A 7,192-nucleotide genomic window follows, 5' to 3' on the forward strand; every position below is an offset into this window, starting at 1 on the left:
CAGAGCTTATAGCTGTAACATTAAAAAAAAGGTTCAAAACTAACAAATTAGGATGTTTGAGTCTTCTATACACAGTATAATCACTGCACTAACTATAGCCACAGAACACTACAGAATTCACACAAAACAAAACCACATTATTTTGCTACTCACAGTGAGGGCAGAGCCTGCTGTCACTTTTGCACACCCCATTCCTTATACCACATCTACTTCTATGTTGGGAAACAGCAAAAGGAAAAGAGAACACAAGATACCTACGTGGTTCTCCCACCCAAGGGTCCTTAGAAGCTCATTAACATCTAACAGAACAGACGTACATGGAGCAATTAGGATGCCTTCACAGAAAACATACAGGTGTGCTTTCAGGTACTACGTGATTTTTTTCCAAATAGTGAAGTCATCATACAACAGGGGATGATACCACAATGTTTGTACTTCCAATATGTGCATCGAAACTAACATTTGTGTTACATGACACCAATTTGTAAATGCCCTTTCCTGCAGATGCTGAGTCCCAACAATACTTGTTTTAATTATCAAGACATGTAAAAATTAAATATGTATTGATATTTATTATCTATAGCTACTTTACCATTTAAAGCACAATTGGTACCTTGCATTCACAGCTGAAGGCATGATCTGCTCTCACGGTATTTGAGAGGTCTGTGAATCTGAAAGAACGTACAATGACTTGCAGCATCACTTTAAATAAATATGGAGAAAGTCACATCATTTTCCCTATTGCCATTTTCTGCCACTCCCTTCAGCAACACTGAGAGAAAATACATTAACATATCACTGGAAGAATCTGCTTACCAAGGCAGTTACTAATATTTCCAAATACTGCAAATGAAATTAGCTTGTTAGCACTTTCATCCTTTCAATATATAGATAAAGTTCTTATTTAAAACTTCTGTGTTTCCATAATAAATAAAATGAAAGGCAATCTTATTTTTGTCAGGACTTTTATTCTATCTCCATTGTACTTGTGCCACATCATGTTCACTTGGTCATCAAGGATCCAGCCCGCATATTTTAAAGTTATGAAACCTGTTAGCACAGGCACCAAGGCTCTCATTGAAATCAGCAGCAGTTCTGCCACTGGCTTAAACGGCCAAAACTTCTCTGAGAACTTACAGCAAAACATCACTCTTCCTCTCTTCTCACCAGTCATATAGTAAAGAAGGAATACAAACCACTTTAAATAAATGACTAAAGAAATGAGTCAGGATAGTTCAGAAGTATACCCCCTGTGTAGTCACATCATTAAACATAGCTAGAAGACACTGCAGAATTTGGAGCTCCTACCTAGCACGCAGAACAAAACACAAAGCCCGTATAAAATGCTGGCCATTTGGTTACTGGCAGAGGGGGCAGAAGCTGCTATTAACATCGTAGCACAGCACAACCCTCCTACCACTTTCTGGCTGTACCAGGGGACTCCATCTTTCATAGGGGCCGAGATTTTGCTGGCATGGCTAGTGATGACAGGTTAACATCACTGGAAGGTGACATTTGCACAGATGTCATTGATTGCTTCACAGGTTCTGCTTCAAATGACCAGGCTTAGCCTACATCACAGGCAACATTTAGACGAGGAACCTGTTGAATACTTCTATACTCTTACCCAAATCTAAATCTCACTGTGCTACACAAAATAAGTAAATCACTTGACAGCTGCTATTTTCACATTAAAACCTTTGAAGGGATCACATCAAGATGGCACATCAAAGAAGGAGCAGGAAAGATGCGCAAACACAACAAGAACGAAAGAAGCAAAAACAGAGAAGCAGAAAGCCGGAGCTGGAAATGCACCAGAACCAATATATCTTCAGAAGCAATGATTTGCGTTACCAAAATGTATAGGCAAAGAGTATTTTTTAAAGCTTCCTACCAGTCTATCACAACTGGTTCTTCACACTGGAAGACAGCTGTGACCCTGAGACGCACTACTGACTGAGATGAATCTCAAATGCCTGCTATGCTAGAGCATTATAAAAAATTAAGTGGTACTTCCTTAAATAATGTAAAAGTGTCATTACTTTCCAGGAGTGCTGAACTACTTTCCCTCAACAACAAAACAAAACCCAGGAAAATCTTTTTGTCCTAGACTGAAAAAAAAAAAAAAAATCCGCTACCAATTAATCTTTACAGAGAAAAGGCTGCATAACTTTATGCCCACATCCTGCAACTGGATCTGTACGAAGTTTCCACATCCATGCCAAATTACCAAAAAAAAAAACCCTATACTAACACAGTTAAGTCATTAAGATAAGACTGTGGGACTTGGGATGCATATTCCAGCTCAACTGTCTTTCTCTAGCACAAATCAATTGTGTGACTTCAACGCAATCACTGGTTCAATTTCCCATCTATGAAGAAAATAATTACACGTTCATATCTCAAAACTCACAGTGACCTTCATAGCAATAACCAGGCCACAAAAATAATACCATCTATAGTGAACTGAGAACATTTGGATACAAAAACATTGTCATTCAGATCTTATAATACACCTCAATAGCGTATTTGGGCTCTGCTCCCCTTCTTCCCCCCTTTTTCCACATCCAGGAGTTTTCTGCTTTTACTTATTGCTTGCCTGTGGTTTCTTTTCCCTTACACTATCATTGTATCTTATTATAAAGCAACTACCCTGTACAGGATAGATCACATTGAAGGTAAAAGCAGTAGTCTCTGTAGGAAATATCAACATTTTGTTGCCATACAAAGAAGAAATGATACTACAGTCTTCAATCACAGTGTGTGAGTTTATATTATCTAAGCAACACACTCTGCCATGTAGTGCAGTGAGAGCAAGTCAAAAAGCAGCAAGTACAAATAACCACATTTAACTAGCAAACAGCTATACAGGTTTAATACAATTGCATGCAAAATATATGGCTGCACCTGTCATAGTCTCAAAGTTACAGGTCCTTGCTAAAGCATAGGAATATACATGAAATGCTACAAGTACAAATCACACTACACATTTTAAGTGCATACAAGTTCTGTATTTTACACGCCATCTCTCACAGCCAGCACATTCAACAGTTTACTATCATTGCAGAGAACTGCCAAACAAATGCAGAAATGAGAGAAAAAAACTGATGAAGCTGCATAGTTACTCCTCAGGAAACAAGCCAGCCCCCTACGTGCCACAATGTAGGCACACATTTCACTTCCCCCTCTTCCCTGTGACGAGCCCCTCCAATTGCAGCAAAACTACTCACAAGGGGAAGACCTGAGGCACTGAATCTTGTAGCAAGCAGTAACTTCTGCAAGATACAGGATACAGTTCAGTTCTTCCCCCTAACAAGCTGGCAGTTACTCCAAAAATAAAGTATGCACTGCTTATTCATTTGACTTCAAGTGTCTATAAGGTTTCTTTTCCATTAATACTTTCACTGACACGCAGATGCTATTTCCTCTCATGCTTTACTTACATTAATCTACATTAATCAACCTCAGAAAAACAACTCTGCAGCTTTAATTCCTTACCTGGCCTCAAAGGTCTGCAACACCTGGTAAACACACAGCCTCCTTATATTAGGACACCTCCAGAAGTACAGTGAAAACAACCCAGGAACTTAAACTCTATGAAAATGTCATGTCTTCACACTGTACAGATTTTTTCAAAATCTACCATTAAGTTCATTTGGACAAAATACTTGCTCCGTGACTTGTATCTGCACAATTCACTATAACATGTGAAAACCATATATTGACCTTACACAGTTCTGACCTTCCAAATACTCCAGATGGACTAATCCCACAAAACCATAGTATCTTCCACGAACATTCGTGGAAGAGTAGGAATTTGTCCAGATGGAGCAACATCTCTACATCTCTCTTGCAATTTATAAAACACTCCATCTAGCGAACCAAAACATTGCCAAACTTATTTTAAGTTGTTCAGCATCCAGCTATTAACTACAAAGGCTTATGTCAGGCATTAGCGGTGAATCAGGAAGGAGAAGTTCAAGCGCACACACACAGCTTACCCAGCACAAGAGATCGTGCTCTCACACAACCATATGCTTAATCTGAGGATACAAGCTGCTTTTTCAGCATCTTCTGTGACAGACAAACTTAAATACCAAAAACTGTCTCTTGTAACCCACACATGGTACACACCCTAAGTATCGTTTCAGGTCCTCCTTCTGGTACAGCTCCCCATGCTGATCTCCCTACTCAGGCCCGCACTCAGCTCACCAGAAGGCAGGCCCTGCTCAAGCCGACTTGCACCAGCTAATTAAAAAAAATCCTGCCAGGGACTACAGCCAGGGCTACAGGACTTCACCCTGTGGACTGACAGACAACTTTCCCACTGAACTCAATTCCCCCACCAAACCGCCCAGCTGCTGCACTCAGTATCCCTCCAAGCCAAACTGGGTGAGTTCCTCCAAATACAGGGACCTTTGTACCCCAGACTCCAAGGGGTGAAGGAACCCCAGTTACCAGAAAATATCCTTTGTTTGTAAGACACACTTTTGACAGACCCTGGACAGACATGTATTACGTTTCTCCTGAGACAGTGCTGCCTATCTGGGGGCTGTTGCTCTCCATCTGGGATGCTGGAGATGAATAATAAATTCAGGGTGAAAAGTCTGACGTCACATCTCTAAGAGGACGTTCTAAGGCTAGTCTTTCCTCTGGGTTATTCCAGGACTGAGTCAGCCCTTCCCACTTCCATTTCTAAGAAAACATTCTTGAAATATTTTTTTTACTGTTTCTGCAGTAATTCTGTGTCCTACAGCAGCCTGAATAATCACAGCTAAAGCAAGCAACTGCAGAGATGATCACCAATGCAAAAGTTTTTTGTGTACTGTTACTACTTTTAGCTACATAAATACAAATTTTGCTGTCCTTTATACCAATTGCATTTGTACTACAGAGACACAATGAGGAGTTGTAAAGAGGACAAGAATCCTTCTGAATTATTAGGCGCAATGTCTTTGCTATCTAAGCTTTTCCAGTTCATTAATATTTCACTTTTATATATTCCTCAGCTGCTTTTACAACATGTTCCTTTCTCTCCTTCTTAAGTATGAGCAAGGAGAATTGTTTGAAGTAACTGGCAGACCTTGCCTCACATCCCCACCTCCACGCCCCCTGAGAGTTTAACACTTCAAGTGCAATACGTACTAGATAGAAAAACACATCTGGCGTAGAAAACGATAAGAGGAGATTCTAAGTCTCCCTCCTAGTTACATTCAACTATAAAGGTGTGCAATAGGAAAATAAAGTGTACCATAGCTTCTCTCAATGCCAAGACGCTTACTGTTGTCAATCTCAAAGGCGAGACAGACGTCCTTCTCCGTGGAAAAGCAGAGCTACCTCGTTCCTTTGCTCGACAACTCACCGTAACTTTCTTTTCCTTGCCAAGAGTGAACGATACGCTCTTTCAGCCAGGAGAAGCAACACAAAAACTACGCAGAGGAAACGGGATTTTCACAAACCTCTTTCAAAACAAGCGCTACCATCACCGCCTGCTCCACCTTTTAAGCACGTCAGAGGTTTTTGGAAAACACAGGCAGCATCCTCCAGCTCCTGCCTCTAAATCCAGCCCCACGGCAAAGACCACCCACCACCAGCGCTGCCCCGGCCCTACCCAGTGGCATTTCTGAACCCGCTGCTCCCTGTCACCCCCACAGGGTAACTGCAGATTGCTGAACAAACAACTGGGGCGGGGGGGAGAAGCGCCAAAACCAAACAAAAAAAAAAATCCACCTCATCTTCTTCCCCTTCCCCGGCAGCAGCGAGGCCGGGGCCGGCTGCCGGGGAGCGGCGGTGCAGCCTCCCCCCGCTGCGCCCCACCGCAGGCCGCGCCCCGCAACGCCCCCGGGCCTCCCCCGCCAGTCCCGCTGCCCCCGGGTGACACCTGCGGGCGCCGAGCCCCCGCCCGCCCCGCCACAAAGACGCCAGTGCCGGTGTCGTGCGTTCCCCCCCCCCCCCCACTCCCCGGCCGCCCTCGCTAATCCCCGCCGCTACCGGAGCTGCGGCACCGGCAGCCCCGATCCTCCTTTCCTCGGCCGCGGGTCGGCGCAGGGCGGCCGGGAGCCACCGCCCCGCCGCCGGGGGCGGCGAGGCGACGCCAGGCGAAGGGGGGCCGCCCGCGCCCCGGGGCGACACCCGCCCGCATCCCCTCAGCGCCCGGGGGCCGGGAGGCGAGGCGGCCCCCGCCAACCGCTCTCCCCGCGGCCTGGGCCGGCTCCCCCCTGCGCCGCGCCGGGGGGAGGGGGACACGCGTTACCTGTCCGGGCTCCTCCAGCGCCCGGGGCGCTCGCTGTCCGCCAGCGGGGGCTGGGGACCCTCTCGGCCCCCTGCGGCGAGGCCGCCTCCCCGCTTGCGCGCCGGCTGGTTCCCTGCGGCCCCCCCCAGCGCGGGTGGAATCACCCGTCCGGCGCGGCGCGGCGCGTCCCGGTCGGTCGGTCAGTCAGTCAGTCAGTCGGTCGGTCGGTCTGTCTATCTGTCGGTCCGCCCGTCAGTCATGCCGCGGCCGGGCGTGTGTGCGCGCGGCGGGCGGGCGGGCGGGCCAGCGGCGCGTGGGGAGGGAGGATGCGGGCGGGGGCGGGCCGGGGCGGCGCTTCGGCGCGTGTGCCGGTGCGGTGCGCGTGTGCCCGCGGCGCGAAGCGGGGCGGCCTCGGGGGGGGGGGAGGGGAGGGGGCGGGCGTGTGCGCGAGATGAGCGTGTCCGGGCGTGTCGCGGGGTGATGCTGCGCGCGCCCGCCCCGTTGCCACCTGCCGGCGCGGCCCCCCGTAGCGGCGGGGACCGGGGGCGGGGGGCTGCACCCCGCCGGGCCGGGCGAAGCGGCGTCCCCGGCCTCGGCGGGCACGCAAGGCGGGGGGGAAAGTCCGAGCCTCCCCGGGGGGGACGCAGCGCGGCCCCGGTGCGCGGCCCCTCAGCCGCCTCCTCCCCTCGGCTCCGCGTTCTGCAGTTGTTTTCCAGCGGCTCCGTCGCCCGGGGAGCGGAGGGGGGCTGCGGGCCGGCGTCCCCGCACCGAGGGTGGGTCTCGCCCGGGAGCCCCCTGGAACAGCGGGTCAGGGCAGAGGGCGACTGCGTGGCCCTTGAAGTCGGTGAAGCACGATCCCTATTCAATTCAGAACGAAAGGGTAAAGCGGAGGAATAACCACGTTCTCTGCAGCTGATCCTTCAGGAATCTGACCGCATCTCCACGCCGTGTCTTTCCTCG

The 7,192-nt window shown here is 48.6% G+C and overlaps 1 protein-coding gene across 6 annotated transcripts in view; it reads right to left on the reverse strand.

Moving 5' to 3' along the window:
- CCSER1 (coiled-coil serine rich protein 1) overlaps positions 1–6,523 on the reverse strand; it is a 745,310-nt gene extending 738,787 nt beyond the window's left edge. For all 6 annotated transcript variants that reach the window (XM_075421506.1, XM_075421504.1, XM_075421503.1 and 3 more), the window contains exon 1: positions 6,254–6,523. The gene's annotated coding sequence lies outside the window, so the exon portion shown is untranslated. The remainder of the gene's footprint in view (positions 1–6,253) is intronic.
- Positions 6,524–7,192: the final 669 nt, after the last annotated feature.

The sequence above is a fragment of the Opisthocomus hoazin genome, chromosome 5 (assembly GCF_030867145.1).
Source record: "Opisthocomus hoazin isolate bOpiHoa1 chromosome 5, bOpiHoa1.hap1, whole genome shotgun sequence".
Lineage (NCBI taxonomy): Eukaryota > Metazoa > Chordata > Aves > Opisthocomiformes > Opisthocomidae > Opisthocomus > Opisthocomus hoazin.